The following is a 20715-nucleotide window of genomic DNA, read 5'->3' as shown; positions in this document are numbered from 1 at the left end:
GTTCTTATTGGTACTGGCTCTATCCTTGTCTCATACCTCTCTAAGGAAGAATAAAATGAGAGAGATGTGCTGGGAGCTGCTCCATCCCACAGGACACAGGGCATCTGGGACAGTTTTAAGTTGTTTCCTGGAGCCTGTGGCTATGGCTAATATCCTTGAATATGCACTGTCTAGGGCTAGGGGACACACATGGGGCCTGCTACAGCTGCTGCTGCTGTCATTACTGTCTCTTTTTTAGCAGTCTTTGCACTTTTAAAATGCCTTCAAATATATATTTGTGTGTATACACACACACACACACACACACACACACACACACACACATACATCTACGTAAAATATGTACATCCATAAATCCATCCATAAATATATACAATTTTATTTTCACAAGTAGCTAAGCAGTGTAATTACAAATATGTGTATTTCTAATTGTCTTTATCTCTAACTCTGTATAAATAATTCTTTATGTATTACACAGACATATAATATGTATATGTACATGTATATATAATCTTGTGGCACAGTAGATAGAATGCTAGGTCTGGAGTCAGAAGACTTATCTTCCTGAATTCAGATATGACCTCAGACATTTACTAGCTGTGAGATCTGGGCAAGTCACTCAACCCTATTTACCTCAGTTTCTTCATCTATAAATCTATAAATTAAGCTGGAGAATGAAATGACAAATCACTGCAGTATTTTTGTCAAGAAAACCCCAGATGAGGTCAAAGAGAGTTAGACACAACTAAAAACTGACAGAACAACAATAACAATACATGATTTTATCCATATGTATACACACATATCCTGTCTGTCTTTCTCTCTCTCTCTCTGTCTCTGTCTCTCTCTCTCTCTCTCTCTGTCTCTCTCTGTCTCTGTCTCTCTCTGTTTCTCTCTCTCTCTCTCTCTCTCTGTGTCTCTCTCTCTCTCTCTCTCACACACACACACACACACACACACTTTCTCTCTGTCTGTCTCTCTCTTCTTCCCTCCCTCTCTCTGTCTCTGTCTCTCTTTCTACCTTAATATTCTTATCCTCCCACAGGTAAGCTGGAAAAACAAAATATCCATTGTATAGATGAAGAAATAGAGGCCCAGGGAATTGAAGTGATTTGCCAATGATTGTCACATAAGCAATAATAGCAGCAGAGCCAGTACTTGAACTCTGATCATTTAATGCTAAATCTTGTATTCTTTTCATCAGCATAGTAGTAAGAAGACCATAGTGGATCAGACAGAGCAGTAAGAAGAAATGGTCCCTGCTGAGATAGTGAAATGAATAGAAAGATAGCTATCAAGCTAACTTAATAAAGTAGTCATTAAGTATATGTGCCAGTTACTGCTAAGTTCTGGAAATACAAATTAAAGCAGCCCTACCCTCAAGGAACTTTTATTCTAAGGGGAAAATTGAAACATAAAAGGAAGCTGGAACCAGGGGTATCCACATGGGGACAAGGTAGAAAAATCTGAAGAGTAAGACGCAGTGTTTCTCAAAGTATGGTCTAGAGAATCCTGGGGATCTCTGAAACCCTTTTAGAGGGTCTATAAATTCAGAAATAGTTTTTATTTCCAATATGATAAATGTCTATAAATATAACCCAGATGAACAAAAACGCTTTGGAGAGATCCTCAATAATTTTTAATAGGATAAAGATACTGAAAACAAAAATTTGAGAACCACTGAGTAAGAGGGGAGAGAATTGATCATGGACCTGGACATTTTCTGAAATGCTGGCCACAGGCATCTCCAAGGTGAGAAAGCAAATGGCAAAATATCAAGAAGTCAGAAGCAGGATATTTCTTGTTAGCCATATGATCTGCTTTCTCTGACTGCTTCCTTATCTGTAAAATGAGATTAAAAATCCCTTTTTGCCTACCTCAGAGGATTGTTGTGAAGGGTGAGTGAGATGATAGATGTTAAAGTATTTTGCAGACTGTAGAGACATATATAAAGAGGACTGTTATTACTAAGCATTTAATAGATTTGAATGAATGATATGAATGAAAACACTTGGATGATTGAATGGTTTCTTTTTCACCCAAATCTTTGACTGATGTATAGTCATAGCTTCTGGGTCAACTGAATGCCACAGCTGGAACTTCTGACCTTTGTAGACCTAGAACTGGGAAGGAGAAAGGAACAATATACCAGAAATGTGGCTGTCCATATGTTAACTTTTTGGGGGCAGGATAGTAATAGAATGAAAGAAAGAGTAATAAGAAGGAAAGGAAGGAGGTTGAGAGTTAAGGAGAAATAGAACCTTGAAAGTGGTAGTAATTATATTCCTAACAAACATATTTGTTGACCAAGTTGCCAAATTCCAGAAATATATTTTGAATTCCTTAAGGAAGAGAAATGCTCCCTTTGTATGCTTTGTACCAGCAATCACTCACAAAGCATATATTAAATACCTATGGTGTGCCCAGACAGAACCCTCAAGGCCAACCTTCCACAACATTTTAAGTCTCAGCAGACCTTGGTTTCAGCTTTAGGCTAGGAAAAAACGTCAGTCCCTTAGGTCCCAAGCCCAGAATGGCTAATTAACAATTGCTAGCAAATAGCATAAATCACAACTTTCTCATTCCTCCTGGGCCCAGTGCTGGAAAGTATCAGAACTGTGAAAATACTTGGAATGTTTCTCTTTATTAGTGATAAAATATTGGACGTCAGCGAATGGCGCTTCATGCCCTGCCTCCGACAGTTGGAGCAGTAATTGTGATGAATGGGAGTGTAGGGGCCAGGGCTATAGGCATTTAAGAAGGCTCTGTGGATTGAAAATATTAGAACTGATTAAAGGTCAAATACTTTATGAATTTATCAGCATTGTGTACATTCTCCCTTGACAAGGACTACCTGTTCAACAAGATAGGAAAAAAGTGCAAGGGGCTCATGTTATAATTCCCTCCTCACTCCCCCTTCCCCACAACAAACTATGTACTTAACTCACAAAAGCAATTAAATCATATGTCATGCTTGTGAAAAAGTACACTTATTATTTGGCTAGATTCTCACAAGAAATCTTATGATATGGAGACTGTAGGCATAATTACCTTGTTTTCCTGCAAAAGAAATGGGTTCAGAGTCCTCCCTGTAGGTTGCACAGTTAGCCAATGATTGAGCCAGAAATTGTACCCAAGTCTCTTGATTTCAAGGCTAGTGTCCTTTCTACTGCCCCAAACCGCAATGTTCCTTCTTCCCTCTTCCACATGAAAGAATCCAACTTAGTCTTACCTGTAGCCAGTGGCTTCCTTATTTTGCCTCAAATAGTTTAGAATAATTCTAAATAATTCTACTAATTCAGGGGTCCTCAAATTATGGCTTGCAACAGCTGAGGACGTTTATCCCCCTCACCCAGAGCTATGAAGTTTCTTTATTTAAAGGCCCACAAAACAAAGTTTTTGTTTTTATTATAATCCAGCCCTCCAGCAGTCTGAGGGACAGTGAACTGGCCCCCTATTTAAAAAGTTTGAGGACCCCTGGAATGATGCTAACCTGAGGAAGCAGGATACAATGAGTTTGGAGTCAGAGAATCTGGCTTCAAATAGCCACCTTCCACCTGGTGAAAGTGGGCAAGTCACTTAACTTTTAGCCTAGTGATGGCAAACTCAAAATAGAAACAAATCTCTGGGAGTCATGTTTTGATTTAGGAAACCATAAATTAACATTATCTAGGTTGTATCATATTTTTATTTATTCTTATTAATTTTCTAATCATTTCTCAATTACATTTTAATCTGGTTTGAGATGCTTGTGACCTTCTGGGAGTTGGACACCTCTATACTAGGCTTTGATTCTTTCTTTGTAAAATGAGGATTTTGGTCTTGATTTTCACTAAGATCTCCTCTGACTCTCAGATGACGGAGCTATGATTCCTCCTATATTATTACCCTTTCTGATTTGATTCAGAATCCTGGCCTGACTCCACATTAGCTATCTAACCTTGGGACACTTCATCTATTGGAGTGTGGAGATAACGGGATTACAGATTTAGAGCTGGAAAGGTCATAGAGACCATCTAGCCCTACCCTTTGCACTCAACCCAGTGCTTGACCTGTACTAGACACTTAATAATTCTTAGAATTGACTTCTTTACTTTTTTTTAAGGGAAGTTGAAATGAATAGTCTGAGGTCACATAAGCAATAAGCAGCTATAGAATTGAAGCCAAGGATTTTGACTCCAGAGTTCTTTCCATTACTTCATGTTGATTTAGACAACTGACCTCATAGGATTGTTGTGAGGAGAATGTTTTGTAAACTATGACTTGCTATAGACATATGAACTCATTATTATTTTTTTCTGGAGGGAAGTACAGGGAAAGCACAGATTTGGAAGGAAGGAAGAACAGCAATTCTCTAACAGCCACCCTACACCCCTCCTTCCTTCCCACAGCTTCATGCAATGCAAAATGGGAAAGTAAGCAGGGAATGAGTTTCTCTTTCAGCTTCAGTGAAGGCCGACTTCCCCATGCTAGGCAGGAACTGAGCTTGAGGGGAAGGACCATCATGGACAATTCCTCATGGACGTGTATAAGTGTGTGAGACAACCCAACTGAGCTCACACATGTTTCCATGGTCATTAAGTATTCACTGGAGGCAGGGTAGGGTCAGGCAGAATAACTTCTACCTTCATAAACTTTTCTTTTCAATCTATGATCTTTAGGAAACTTCCTAGGATAAGACTGAGGGCAAATGTGATATTTAGAGATTTATGTGTACGTGGTGCTTTATGCTATGTGCAGGCCTGAAAGTCTTCATGTACCTGTATGTGTAATGCTTTTTCTTCAAAACAGAGACTATTGTTCAGGTGTAAGGCATAATTTTATAGCTTCCCAGTGGAAATTGGGAGCTGTCCAGAAATGCTCTCCTTTTTGACTTGATCACAAATCCCCTTTTTGTTCTAGATTTCAGCACTTTCCTCTAAAACAGTTTCCAGGTAGGACCTTCATGTAGGGAATTTGAGAATCTATTCTTCATAGATACACTCTTTCAGAGTCATGGGATCATAAAACCGTGAAGATGGAAGCCCTCAGAGGTCACTGTCCCTGGACAAGAATCCCAGACAAGAAGTCACTCAGTTCTCCCTCGAAGACTTCTGAGAGACTCAGTTCCTCCTGATGTAGCCCATTCTACTCTCCGATAGCCTTAATGATCAGGAAGTTTTCCCTTATATCAAGTTCTCTCCAAATACTGCACACATGCGTAGAATGTGTGTTTACCATGGGAGAACAAGTGCTGGCGGTCACATTGGGTGCGGGCCGTGGTCTGAGCCAGTATTGAGGTCTGGTGAGTGTAAGCAGGGCCTCTGCTCCCTCCTGGGGCATGCAGAGCTGCGGAGAGGGAGGGAGGCTGGGCTGGTTGTGTCTGGAGAGTGGCAGTCCTGATATTTATGACTATGATGGTCCTTCTCTAGTGGGCCTGCTTTGGAACATAAATAAACTTAATGGGCTTCAAGTTATTGTGACAACTAAGTTTAAACCCTGGTTTGTGGCTCAGGGCCACGAAACTCCCTCCCCAGAAACACTGCTAGTTCAGCCTGATCTCCTGGGCGACACCTCATTCTTCAACATAATGACACCATCGACTCAGTGGGACCATAGACGGAGACCTGGGCTAGGTGCTCGGGGGATTGGAGGAAGCGTGGTCTCTGCTGCTGGGAATCTGGGCTGATGGAGGAGGTCCGGCCTGATGGGGAGTCACGGGATCCTGTTTCCACGGAGCTTGCAATCTTTTATCCTACCAGTGACTCCCTAAGGCTGCTTCTGTGACCCAGAGTTATGAACAGCCAAAGACTTTTAACCGGGTCCTGGGAGAAACAGGAAAATATCCACATTGGTTGGGAGGTTAAGCTGTTCTCCAAGGCACTGAAGTTGTATAGATGAGTTAGTGAGAATTAGAACTGAAATTGTTCTTTTTTCTTTCTTGGAAGGGTTTTATGTCTGCTGTTGGATTCAGGATTCTTGGTGGTTTCTTGTAGGGTACATTTCTGTGAGTTTCTTTCAATGGGGGTGTTGCCTAGAGTCTTGAAGTATTGGATTTCTGTTCCCTTACCTCCTCTTAGCTAGGACCTCACCTCCAGGGGCAGGAGGAGACAGAGACAAGGTACAGGAAAAACCTCATTCTCTTAGAAAAAGGGAAGATATATAGCTTACCCTCCTGGGTTATGCCCCTGTAGCACCGTTCAGGGTCATTTTTTATTTTTATTTTTGATGCATTCCCTTCTTGCCTATACAGATGGAGCAATAAAGTTTGGTCAACCTGGATCATTCTGACCCCAAAGCAGTTTAAATTTATTATTATTATTTTTACATGTATCCTTTGGCTTGAGCTAGATGGCCTCTGAGGTCCTTTCCAGATCTTAAGGTCTGGGATTCAGTGGGTTGATTTGGTTGTTTCCTCTGAGCATATTCATCATATTATTTTCACATCTCTTTGTGCCTTGTCTCTGTAGACACAGCCATAACCATGTTAGGAGAGCTTCATTCGTCCAGCTCACACATGGTGCACGCAAAATTCTTTTCTTTACTTTTCCCATTATTTTCATCCTTTTATGTTATTCCCATACTTCAGTGGTCTGGAGGGAAGTTGAATGTTTGCTGTTCTGGGATCATTTGAAGCCGGGCATGCAAAAAGTACTGAGGCACTTTCAAGTCTGCCTGTAGGAAATCTGTCTTGGCAACCAGACAACTAGAATTAGTTATTAAAGGCATGTCAAATGAATAAAGACACCTCTGTAAGGAAAACCGCAAGAGCATTTACTTTTTCTAATATGAATAGAGAGCTAATAGCAAATCACCTTTAATTTTCCACTCTTCCTTCGCCTTTTGGCTCGTAGGTCAAATCCAATAAATAGAGATACAATTGAAAATCTTTTCAGCTATCACAGCACAGCCCATATGCCCACTGCAGATGTGTACTAAAGAATGATGCCTGGAATATAAAGGAGAGCTTTCAATCTGGCATGGCTCTTTCCTTCTGCCCTGGAAGTCAGAATCAGAGCCTATTGTGCCTTTATGGAGCACAGGAAGAAGTAGACAGATGTCTTGTCTAGGGAACTAAGCCGTGCTAAGGAAAAGTGAAACATGGAAGCTAATTCCATTTGTTGTTGCCATTTACTGTGAAAACAAGAGGGATAGAAAAACACCAAGAGTGCATTAGACAAGTTACACTGGTTTTGTGTCTCTTTATTTTCTTTCAAAAATATTATTTGTTCATTTTTATGAAATTTGCTATCTTTTCCATTTTGTGTCATTCCCATTGAACAATAATAAAAAAGGAGATAAAAGTGCTCTTTATAAGTCATGTTATATGTGATCAAATGAGATGTTTATGAAAGTACTTTGAAGACTATTTTGTGTAATACACATGTAAAATATTATTATAGTTACAGAAGCTGACCCAAAGATCACTACAGCCCCAGTACTCCATCCCTCTACTTCATATGACCAGGATTTACTGCCAGTGTGGAGCACTGACTTCAAGGATCTAGTGTGTCTTTGAATTGGTCCTGTGGGTGACTGAAAGTTACAGAGAGAAGTTACTTTCACTGAGTATGGCATTTGGATGCCTGACTAGGAACCCTTCCATGATGCAGGTAAATCCTATATTCTCTATGGTGAAAACTCAGAGCTAGGACCAGGGGAAATGAATGCAGTCCTTTTAGACATAGTGGCCCCTGTGTGCCCAGCTCCAGCTCCACTGGAATCAAGGTTTCCCATTTGGAGTCTGACATGAGCAATGGCTTTTAAATTGGAAGAGCTGGATCTGTCACTAACTCCACTCCCATCAAATTACTTGTATACATTTCATATATACTTATGTGTGGATGTGTTGTTTGCTCTATAGAACATAAACTCAGAAAGCGAGGGCTATTTTATTTTTGCCACTTGTGTCTCCAGCTTATGGCACAGTGTTCTGGTACATTTTCTTTTTTTTCAACCTAATGTGTAGGTTCATTGCTGGAGGGAAGTCCCAGTGCCAAAACTCCCTTTACTAACGTAGATTGGCAATGGCTCTATAACTTATGATCTTAGAAAATTGCCCAGGATCCAGTAATCCAGTGCTGAAACTTTAAGTGACTTGCTTACAGCCTAGCAGAAATGGGACTTGAATACCCATTTTCTTGACTCTGAGGCCAGTTTTCTACCCATTGATGCCTCTTCTGGCTTGGCACTCATAGTAATAGGTACTTAATAAATGCTTATTGATCAGTTGATTGATAGCCATGGCTAGAAAAGGTCAGCTCTAAAAGGTAGCATTTAAGCTGAACCTTAAAGGAAACTAAGGATTCCGAGAGGCAAGGGTGAGGAGGCAGAACATTGCAAGCTGGGCAAAGGCATGAAGGTGGGAAATGGAATGTTGTATATGAGATACAGCGAGTCGACAAGTTTGGCTGGAACATGTAGAGCATGAGGGAGGAGTAATGTGCAGTTAGTCTAGACAGGTTGGAGCCAGATTATGAAAAGCTTAAAGTGCCAAATAGAGGACTTTGTATTTTATCCTAGAAGTAGAAAAGAAGGGACCACTGAAGTTTCTTAAGCAGGAAGCCAGTATGGTCAGACTTTTACTTTAGGTATGTCAACTTGACAGCTCTGCAGAGGATTGATTAGAGAAGGAAGAGATTGAAGACAGAGAGAACAGTTAATGGCTAGTGCAGTGGGCTGAGTAAGTCACTAAATCTCCTTATGCCCTAGTTTTCTCAGCGGTAAAGGAGACGGTTGGACTAGGTGCTTTCTATCACCAGTTCTATGATTCAATAGTTAAGGAAACACAATGGGATCTTGAACTAGGATGGAGTAGAGAGTAGAATAGAATGAGTAGAGAGAATGGGATGAATGCAAGCGACACAGTGTAAGAATTGACAAGACTTGACAATTGAATAGCTATGGAGTGCCAGAGAGAATGAAAAGTCCATTAGACCTCTCAGTTCACAAACTTGGCTAACTGGAATAATGGTAGTACCCTCATCAGAAATGGGAAAGTTAGGAAGAGGGGTTGATGTAGGAGAAACCATAATGATCTATTTGAACATGTTAAGTTTGCCAATTTCTGTTCAGGTGGGAGTTGGGCAAGATGACCTTGAGGGCTCTCCTAAGTGTCAGATTCTACCATACCACTCCATGATATGATAAAACTGGGTTGCTAACATATTTGAATTGCCATTTCTAATTGACACCTTCAGGGCTAGCTTTCTCAGTTTATTTGACTGGGGCTTAGGGATTGTTATGGGGGAACTGGGATTTGCTAAGGCATGGTGCTTTAAATTCTAGTCATGACCCAGGAATGGGTTAAAGATTCAGGCCTTGTTAGGTGGACAGCCAAGAGCAATGGGAATTGGCTAAATTATCCAGAGAATTCAAGCAGAAAACCAAAACAAAACATTTTTGCTTCAGTTAGTTGGATATTTCAGATGCAGTTAGCTTTTAATTAATCAAATAACCAACAGCATTGAAGTCTAAATTATTTGGATATTTTCTTCACTCTTACCTTGGATCAAACTTCCAAGGGGCAAATGAAGCAAAGAAAGTGTGACTTTGTCAATGCAGTGCCCAATTCTAAGAGGGAAATGGAATCTATCCTTTCGTGATCCATTGCCAAATATTTGGATATTTGATTTCATGTGGTAAAATAGTCTATTGAGTGAAAACAGCATGGTGCGATGGCAAAAACACAGTTTTGGGAGTTGGAGTCGAATCCTACCTGTTATCTTTACTATTTGTATAACCTCGGGCAAATTATTTGACTTTCTGGATCTCCGATATAAGGAAAAATTGTATTATAAGGCTTTGAACATCTCTCCTAGTTTGAGATTTATGATGGATGGAATTCTTCGCTTCATTGTTGAAGTACCATGTGTGTATATTTTGAGATTGCCTTGGGGTGGAAGGTGGGGAGAATAGTGCCCAGTGAAATGCAAAGGTTGGTGAGTGGATCTATAAGAGCCAAGTCAGACACAGAGTTGGCGAGATGAAAGATGCCCAATAATAGGGAAATGAGAGGCCCCCTGTTTTCTGTCATGTTCAGAAGACAGAAGATGTATATTAAGTTCTGGGATGTCCCATTTAAGGAGACATCAATGACCCTAGGACATCCAAAAAGACCAATCAGGATGGTAAAAGGCCTCAAGGTCACATCACAGGATTACTTGAAAGAATGCATGAATTTTTAGCTTATCCTATCATGGAGTGGTATGGTAGAATCTGACACTTAGGAGAGCCCTCAAGGGTCATCTTGCCCAACTCCTACCTGAACAAAAATTGGCAAACTTAACATGTTCAAATAGATCATTATGGCTTCTCCCAATCAACCCCTCTTCCTAACTTTCCCATTTCTGATGAGGGTACTACTGTCATTTCAGTTAGGCAAATGTTATATACTTTAAGTACTTGAAGATTACTATTTTGAATAGGTAATAATGGCTAGCAGTTGCAGAGGTTGTCGAATTTTATATAAAGGAACACCAACAATTGAAGTTTTGGGGCAAAATGACCACTCATCATACACATTATATATGGGTTGGACAAAACCAGGAGATCTTAACCTTCTGACAAAGTCTATAGAGCCCATTTCAGAACAGTAGTTATTGCCCACATTCATAATAGGAGTAAATGCTAAATTTCTGTTAGAGAAGTTAATTAAAATAAGAATGTTATTTTTTCCTATTCAAGTTCACAGAATCCCTGAAATCTAGGAAAAAGAAACTCTGGACTAAATGTGTCCTGTGTTTCCTTCCAGGTTTTGTAATTGTGTCAAGAGAAATAATAAGAGGAATAGAGAAAGGGGGAAAAAAAGAGGAGAGTGGGGGAAGGAGAGAGATTGAGAATGAAAAATGAAAAAAAAATTCTCAATGAAAAATTGAGAAAGAAAGATGGAGTTAGAGAGATGCCATAAGAGAGGAAAAGTCAGACAGACAGAGAGAGAGAGAGAGAGACTCAAGTCTCAAGTCAACTATGATTCACCTCTGATTCATAATTGGAGTGTTTTTATAATGCTTTCTACCACTTTCTCTTCCACATTCCCTTGTTGCGATCTTGCTTGAACTTTTCAGGTTGAGGTAATTTATGAGTCTTCCTTCTTCTCCCCAATTTCCTCCCTTTTTGACCTTTGACTTCATTCCCAGTTGAGGACTAACCCCGGGGTGACTGTAGTTAACCTCCTTTCATAGCCTCATTGCTTCAGAGCAGATCTTCCAAAGAGGAGGTCAGAGAGGCTGGGGCCTGCGTTCAGGGGTTACCGTGAGGGTCCAGAGAAAGGGGCATCTCCCCTGATGAAGGGCTCACGCCCCCAGGCTACTGCAGTCTGTGAGAGCCCAGGAGCCAGCTGGGGGGTGGGTGGAGAGAAGGAACGCTTGAACCCAAGACACATGGACACAAGGTGCGTCCCGGCCCGGCCCAGGGCTGCTTCCTCTCAACAGATCAACTCAAGCCTCAATGATGATGATGTCGTCCCACCGCCCTCCATCTGCTTCATTTCCTGTGCACCCCGGTTGGCTGCCGAGCCACAGCTGCAAGCTTTTCTCCCTCACCCAGGCTTTGGGCCGCGCAGGAGCCATCCAGATGTGGTCATGGATCACCGGAGGGTAGCCCTTCCTCTCCCCTGCAGACCCTGCCTTCTTCTCTCTTGGCTACCTGGGGAGAGAGCAGGAGCAGTGGGTGTCCCCGTGCCAGGCGCAGCCATTGCCCTGGTTCTGGGGCTTCCGCATATCCTCAGCTTAAACCCTGAGCAAAGAGCCAAACCAGTATAAGTCTGTACATTGAAGGCCTCAATTTCAGATTAGATTCACAAATTTAATTTCCTATCCCTTAATTTAATTCTGCATTTTAGTTTTGTTTTTATTATTTACACGGGTTCTCTTTAATGAATCCAAATTGCTGCCCTCTAGCAGTATTTTGTCTTAGGTTAACTTCTTGAAAACCGATCGGCATTGGAGTTTATTCCGCACTGGGTTCAGTTATTTTCTGAAACGAAGCACAATTAAATTAGAATAATGAACATGCTCTTTAGAGGATTAATTCATAATAAGCAAGCCATGTGCTACAGCTCACAGAAGAAAGGGCACACGGATCGAAAGCTGTTTTTTTTACGTAAATATGAAAAGTACATTCTGCAGAGCAGAACAAATCAGCTAATGACATCCAGAACGCTGGCCAGGCCCAGAGCGGCATGAAAGCTGGCATCTCCCTTCTTGCTAATGCACATTATGGATACACTATGTTACCTACCTTGGGGAAGGAAAAGCTGGGAATCACTGAGGACCGAAGGCTCCTCTTCTCAGAATTCAAGATTTTAGCAAGTGGACTTCTCCAACCTAAAACCCCAAAGCTTCTTAAGCGGACTCCCAGATAATTATCTCAGTTTTCCCCAAACTTCACAACCTAGATCACAAACCCTGCCCCTTCTCTCTACTTCCCTCTTTTAGGAACTCACAGGCCAGGATGCTCCCCATTTGCTGTAGTACCACCCCCTTCTATGTCATACCTTCTCCTCTCTTCCGGAGTACAGTGGGGAGGGGAAGTCTTTTCTTCAAGAATCTCCAGAGTTTTTTATCCTGTTCCGAGAGGCTACTTCTAGTTGGTTGTGGGATTGTTTATAGGAAGGCCCAAAAGAGTCTTAGATATTTGGTGAAGAATGTCGCTTTTAGACTTCTCCCTCCCTGATCCCCCTCCTAACTACTAATTTATAGAGAAATTATAAAGATCCTTCTCTGGAGACTACAGATTGAAGCAGGTAAACGCCAAGAGTGGAATGAAATAAAGTGAAAATTAGACAAACACATGAATGGTAAATGAATCCTAAATGAAGAATGATTGAATGATGACAATGCTGGAAGAATAAATGCTAGGTGAATTTGAATGAAGCAAGGTTTGAATAAATGGGAACGATACTAATTAAGACTGAAGTAAGAATGAATGCTTAATGTTTGAATGATAAAGAAGAATTAATGAATAATAAATGACCATAAATGATTGCTTCACAAATGAATGTGCTGAATGATTTATGGTATGAATAAATGAATGAACAGATAGCAAACTTTACGCTATAGTCCAGTGGTTCTCAAAGTATGGCCTAGAGAATCCTGGGGATCTCTGAAACCCTTTGAGAGGGTCTACAAATTCAAAAATAGTTTTTATTTCCAATATGGTAAATGTCTATAAATATAATCCAGATAAACAAAAACTCTTTGGAGAGATCCTCAATAATTTTTAATAGGATAAAGATACTGAAAACAAAAGTTTGAGAACCACTGCGAGTCTATACCTTTTGAAAAGGATGTAAGATGGCCTGCTTCTGCCTCAAAGACTAAGGTAGAGCCCGGGTTGTTTCTGTTGTGGACCCCAAAGCCTAGAAGAGCTTGACAGGATGAGAGGACCTTCTTTATGTCCAGAGAATGGACAAGAGTTAGCCCAGATCAGATGGTAGGGGAGAGAGTGGGGACTTGGGTAGGCTGTTGGGAATGGAAAAGAGAGATGGGAGTTGGAGGAGTTGTGACAAAGGCTGGAGGGGACCTTTGGGGAGAGAGGGGATGAGAGCCACCAATATTGGAAAAACAAAGTTTCCATTGACTCTCCAGTTCCATGATATGTACTTTGGCTTGAAGAGGGTCAGTGGTTCTGACCTAGGAATGATCTTTCCAGGGCCACAGTACTGTTTCTCAGTTGACCCTATGACTACTAGCTAACTAATTTTCCCACAGCCAAGCTGAAGTTCTGCAATGGGAATCCTTAGGAAACCAAAAGACTTAGGACTCATTACTGTAAAAGATGGATTAGTCTAAATAGTGACAGAGTTCAGTTCTGCTGCATAAGGAGGTGTTGTGATTCAGAGACTATTATTATTATTATTATTAATTTTTGCTGAGGCACTTGGGGTTAAGTGATTTGCCCAGGGTCACACAGCTAGGAAGTGTTAAGCGTCTGAGGTCGGATTTGAACTCTAGTCCTCCTGACTTCAGGGCTGGTGCTCTATCCACTGCACCATCTAGCTGCTCCAATTATTATTATTATTATTGTTATTATTCTGTGTGTGGTTTTTTAATTGAAGACCATCACCTGAGCCATCAGCAATGTCCATGAAACTTATGTAGTTTTGACCTCTGGCCCTGAATCTTTTCTTCAGTAGCTTGAAACCTGGGCAAGACCTCAGGTGTGTGTGAGTGTATGAGTGTGTGTGTGTGTGTGTGTGTGTGTGTGAATTCTAAGAGCTGCTATATAGATATTTCCTGAATTCTTAGACATGGCAAGCAGACAAAAATTGCTAGACTCACACTTAGAGTTACTGGATTTGAACTTTAGCTTTGCTTCTTACTACCTACATGATCTCAGGCAAATTGCTTAAACTACCTGGATCTCATTTTTCTTATTAGTAAAGTGAGAGGACTGGTTCTTAACATAATTTTATAAACTTGTTAAAATTTTAATAACCATTTTAATGTATTTGGTTTCCTTTATAATCTTATGAGGTTTGTGCATTTTAAATATATTTATTATTAAATATAATAAATTTTATTGAAATATAATGCATTTTAAAGTAATTATTTTTGAGAAAAGCACCATAGGCTTCACTGGACTGTTGACAAAGGGGTCAATGACAACAAAAAGGTTAAGAACTCCTGGACCAAATTCTCTACTGGATTTAGATCTAGTGATAAAGGATGTGTCATGTTACCTATCACCCTAAGGGAGGGATTTGGTCAATTCTGAGGCATATGGGAAGATGATCCTACTCTGGACCCCATGGGGCAACAGGATGGGGAAAAGAATTCTCATTAAAAAAAAAACAAAAAAAACTAAACTCAGAGGAGTCATACACAGAAATGACATTTTATTTCTGATTTTTAAACCAAGACTCCGGGAGGCTGAAAACCGAAGGGAATTTTGTGGAGCCCACTCCTAAGCCTCCAGCGTCTTTGTTTTCCTCTTGGGGAGTCTTCAGGGACTGAGGTGACCATCTTCTCAAACCTGAGGGCCAGGGGGTTCAACAAATGCAGGCAGACCTGAGCAACTGAAAATCCCGTGGGCCTGGAATGTAATCAGACAAGACAGGCTAATCAATGAAAGCAGACCCCATGCTCCCTCCATAATTGCATTCCTGCCTTTTCACCCTAACAGCAAGCACTTAGAGTAATTGCATTCCAATAAGGCTCTCTCAGGTCTCCAGCAGCCATGACAAGCCCAGTACTGAAACCTGTTGACACACCATCTGCATCCAGAGGGGCCACTGAGACCCAGGACAAGCTGTTTTAAATTCTTCTCAGTTGCCTTTGCTACAGAAGACAATGGACTTTGTAACCGATCTTCCCCAGTGGCCCACATTCTCGTCCCACCCACTGGCCTGAGCCCCGAAGCCACAGCAGCTCTCTGCTGGAGCTGTCTTTTTAAGGTCAAAACAGTGGCATCTGTTAGCCAAAGCAGGTGGCCCCTTTGGGAAGGCCTCACCTTTTCCATGGCCTGGGAAGGCCAGGCAGGGCCAAACTGGCTCAGGAGGTGGAATTCCAGGGATGTGAGTGGGTCTAACTCTATCTACATATTAAAGATATGATTAGTGCCTTCGGGAAAGGTTCAAAGAGGGCTGACCAAAGAAAATCAGAGGAGATCCCCAACATTGGAGGAATCTTTATAAATCTAAGACACTAGCATCTCCTAAAATATAAACAGTCTCTGTAAAAGACTTGGACATTTTCCAGAGACTATAGAGTTGATAGGATTCACAGCGAAGAATTCTCAACATGTGATTTGAGGTTCTTATAAAAATTATCTTTTTTTAAAATTATGAGTTTAGTCATCAACAGACCTAAACATTAAACTATTTTTTAAAAAGATAAGAAGACTTGTTTAAGAAACTATGAACTTCTGACAGAAGTCACCAAATAAAAGTACTGAAGGGGATTTGAGCTTCCTTAATTCCCAAAGAGCTGGGTTTAAATTCCTTCTATGACACTAGTTGGGTGACATTGAATAAGTCCCTTATTATTGTAGTTTTTAGTTTAGTAAGGTATTTTAGAGATATTGTTAGTAAGATGTACTAACTGGATGAAAGAGACTCCTGTAGGAAGTGGTCCGGCTAAAGTACAGGTGCTTTTATCTTTTTCCACTGGCAAATCACTTAATCTTTCTGGGCCTCAGTTTCCTCCTCTGTTTATATGAGGATATTGGACTAGGACTCTAAAGTTCCATTTGGAGCTAATACTATGATCCTATGATGCTTTCCCATAACCAAAGGATGGATTTTTGAGAAGGTGGAGAGGCAGAATGCTGTATAATATCCAATTCACAGGCATCTTCCCTTGATTCATGTTCTGCCCCCATGTCCACTTTGCTGCTGTTTTCCTATTAGAAAACTAAGTCCTCTGTCAAGAGCTCTCCTTCTCCCTTTCTCTGGTTTGACCATGGAAACCAGAACTGAGGTGGGTTTTGCTCTTTCTTTCTAGGCACTTTTTTGTGCTTTCTTTTGTTTGTTATTTCTAATAGAATAGATCATTTTGGCCTGAAAGTCCACTTCTCTCTGAAAGGAGAGACAAAACTTGATGTCTACATATTGTATTTGTACTTCCATGTGTTTGTCAGAAATAGTTGGGGGATGAATTTTGTTCCTTAGCCCTACCTTTCCCCCAGTCTGTTAGGTGCTAAGATTCCCCTTCCTTTACTCCCTTCTATTTTAATTAGTGGAGAAGGCTGCTTTATCTTTGGGCTGCTTTCTTGTCTCAGTTTCATGGACCCACACCTATGTTGCACTATTCCGATTGTTTTCTCCATGAATGAGACAATCAAAAATGGGTAGTTTTTTTGTTTTTTGAAAGGATACATTATTTCTCAAAAGGCTTGGATAGTTCCTTAGACTTAAACATTTGTGAGCAGGTTGGTTTCAGGAAATATAGCCTTTGGGCAGGAGAGACACAAGCTATGGACATTCCCTTGTTCCTCTCTTTTCTCCTTGTCTATTTATTTTTTTATTATTATTTATTTTATTTTAGATTTATACCTGCTGAGTAGGGCATCAGTGAGAGTTAAGGGGAAGATTTAAGTATACTTGCTCTCTGTGAGTGAGATTATACTATGTCTATATATAATATTTTATATTATAATGTACATATATATTATATAGTTTTATATATAGCATATAATATATAAATATAAATATATACATAATACAATATATATATATATATTTTGGAAGGGGGTAAAAGGATATTTGAAATCAGGATATGATGAATTTCTAAAACTGGCCTTCAGTCACCTTGGGTTTTGGTAAACATTCCCATGCCTTCTTTTGATGAGAAAGGAAATTATTTCTAGAGTTTACCATGCATGTACATATAAGAAATAAAATAGAGCCTATTTTTTCCTATATAAAAATGTATTTGCTATAGAACACCTTTGAAAGCATCATAAAGTTATTGTCAAAACACAGTCAAATCAGTTAGTGCACACAGTGATTCTGTTTCTTGTCAGCTGACAGCTTGATTCTTGGTATAATTTCTGAAAGAGATACTCTCATATCATGTTTAGCCTCCAGTTGGTTTCTTGCTTTGGATTTGATTGAGAACAGAACTGGGAATCCTGATTCACCAAGATAAGCTGTTTTAAATGGAATTAAAGCCTTGCAAGCACTTTTAGTAAGAAAAGGTCAGGTATTCTTCCCCAAAGAGACACCAACATTTTTGTGACTTTGTTCATTGGAAATTTGGTTATTGTGAAGATGAAATAGCTCTGTTTTCACTCAGTTGCTTATTTTTTTCATTTTAGATTTAAAAGGGCTTTATATCCAGATCTCAGTCATTTGGTTTTGGTCAGTAAGAATTATTTATACAACTATCTCTTTCTAAATTTTTGTTTTTCTCCAATAACACTATTAATTTTGGGCTATTTCAATATTTAACAAATTACCCATTCCCCAAGTCCCCATTAGATAGTCAGCTCCTTTAGGACAGGGACTGTACTTTGCTGCTTTCTGTATCCTCAGCACTCAGCACAGTACCTGGTGCATGGTAAACATTTAATAAATGTTTATTGACTGACTGAAATATTCCCTTTAATCCTTTGAAAAAATTTCTTATGTAGGGCAGCTGGGTGGTGCAGTGGATAGAGTACCAGTCCTGCAGTCATGAGATCAAATCTGATCTCAGACATTTAACACTTCTTAACTGTGTGATCCTGGGCAAGTTACTTAACCCCAATTGCCTCTGGAAAAAAAGAAAGAAAGAAAAGTTTTCTATGAAAGTGGATTCAAGTGTATTGTATCATTTTGGTATTTGTGTACCTCCTCCATAATAGCCTAGAAGATGGTCCAGATTGAATTTTGATTTGGAAAGCCAAAGGGAAAAAAGGATACCATGAATAATGATCCCACAGTTCAGGGCAGCTCTGAAAGATAAACGGAAGATCTGTGGATATTGGGGCTGAAGCTGGCCAGTAGGGCATCATCACTGTAGTGGTAGTAGTGAGAAGCATCCCCTTCCTCAGGGACCATAAGGAGGTTGAGACTGAACAGCAGGACAGGAAGCACTGGAATAGAAAGAGATCCTAGGGCACTCCTGAATCAGTTCTGGGAGCAGGAATGGGTGCCAGATTGCAGCTCTGTCTCCTACTACTCAGTTCAAGGTCACTGTTGCAGGTAAAGTGGAACAATTGTGTGTGACAGGGGCCCTATCTATGTAAGGACCAGGGAATAAGTTCCCAAAGTGTAATTGGGTGATTATGAGCCCAAGAACAGAATAGGCTCATTTAGACAAACATATAAGCTTGCAGTGAAATAATCAGACCAGGAAACCAAGACCAAGGGGAGCCAGCAGTTCAGAATTTACAGAATCTCCCATCATGCTAATATGAAGTTCAGCAGGAGTCTGCTGAAACTCAACTACACACAATCAAATGGTCCCAAAAGTGGATGGGAAACCACCTCCTACCAGGTAGGTAGTGAGCTCCTACTAGGAGAATAGTGAATAGACCTCTTTCTGAATCTGTAAAGACCACTTTAGAAATATCAAAAGCTTGCAAACCTCCAGATTGAGCTATGAAATAGCAAAAAGATATAAAAAGACAAAAATGCAGCTCAGACGTCCCCCCAAGAAATAAGCAGAGAGTGTAGGTACTAACATGAAGTCCATAGTAAAAAAAAAGTATGAGCAAACAAAGAGAATATGACCATAAAGAGCTACTGTGGTGACAGGGAAACTCAAGACATAAACACAGAAGAAGATAAACAGCCTCACATTAAAATATAGATTGGAAACAAACCTAAAAGTAATTCTTAGAAGAGTTGAATAATAAGATAAAAAAGAGCTCTCTCCCCCCCCCAAAAAAAAAAGATTACAAAATACTATAACAGTGGTAGAAGAAAAATGGGGAAAGAAGTGAGATTTATGCAGGAAAATTATGAAAAGAGAACTAACAGATCGATAAAATAGGTATAAATTACTACCAAAGAATATAACTGCTTAGAAATTAGAATTGCCCAAATGGAAGCTAATGACTCCATGAGACATCAAGAAATAATAAAACACTCATAAAGGGAAAGAGAATATAAGAATGGATTAGAAACTTTGATCCAACAATATGTAGTTTTCATGAAACACAACTAAAATGGAAAAACTTAGGTAGAATTAAAATAAGATGCTGAAGCAGAATCTTATGTTAGGCAGAGGTAACAATCATGATTTCAGACTAAGCAAAAGCAAAATTAGATCTAATTAAAGGAGAGAAACAGAAAAACTACATTTTGCTAAAATGTACCATAGACAATGATTTATTATCAATATCAAACACATATGAACCAAATAGTATATCCAAATCCTTAAAGGAAAATGTAAATGAGTTATAGGAAGAAATAGTAAAATTATAATAGAAGGACTCTCAACTTATCTCTCTAAGACCTAAATAAATCTAACATAAAATAATCAAGAATGAAGTTAAGGAGATATATAGAATTTTGGAAAAAATAAGATCTGATAGACATATGGAGAATATGGAATGAAAATAGAAAGGAGTATACTCATTTATTAACTATGAGAAAAAGGTAATGCCCCAAACTGATCATGTATTAGAGTATAAAAACCTCATAAACAAACATGGATAAAGCAGAAATATCAAATTTGTCTTTTACCAACTACAATGCAATTAAAATTTTATTCAATAAAGAATCTTTGAAGCATAAATACAAACTAAATAACGTAATCCTAAAAATGGGCAAATGGAAAAACAAAACTTAAAAACAATAATTTCATTGAAGATAATGACAACAATGAAACAATATACCAAAATTTGTGGGATGCAGCCAAAAGTTCAGTATCTGGAGGAGAATTAAAACAAATCAGTGAATTGTGAATACAACTAAAAAAAAAACTCTTCAAAACTAGAAAGAAAACAAATTAAAAAAATAAAAATCTTGAAAATCAAAGATTACCAAATTTGAAAGCTTAAAGACAAATACTTTAAAACTAATAAATAAAAGTGGGAATTAAAAAAACAATAAAATCAAAGGACAAAGAAAATCAAATTGCCAATATAAAACATGAAAAAGATGAATTCATAACCAATGGGCAAGAAATAAAAATAATTATTAAAAACAATTTTTACCCAACTATAAGCTAACTGACAATTTATTTTTTAATTAAAGCTTTTTATTTTCAAAACATATTTTTCAACTGATCCTTGCAAAACCTTGCATTCTAATTTCTTTCCCTTCCCCTTTCACTCCCTCCCCTAGATGTCAAGTAATCCAAT

The sequence above is a fragment of the Antechinus flavipes genome, chromosome 2 (assembly GCF_016432865.1).
Source record: "Antechinus flavipes isolate AdamAnt ecotype Samford, QLD, Australia chromosome 2, AdamAnt_v2, whole genome shotgun sequence".
Classification (NCBI taxonomy): Eukaryota; Metazoa; Chordata; class Mammalia; order Dasyuromorphia; family Dasyuridae; genus Antechinus; species Antechinus flavipes.
This window is presented reverse-complemented; position numbering follows the sequence as displayed.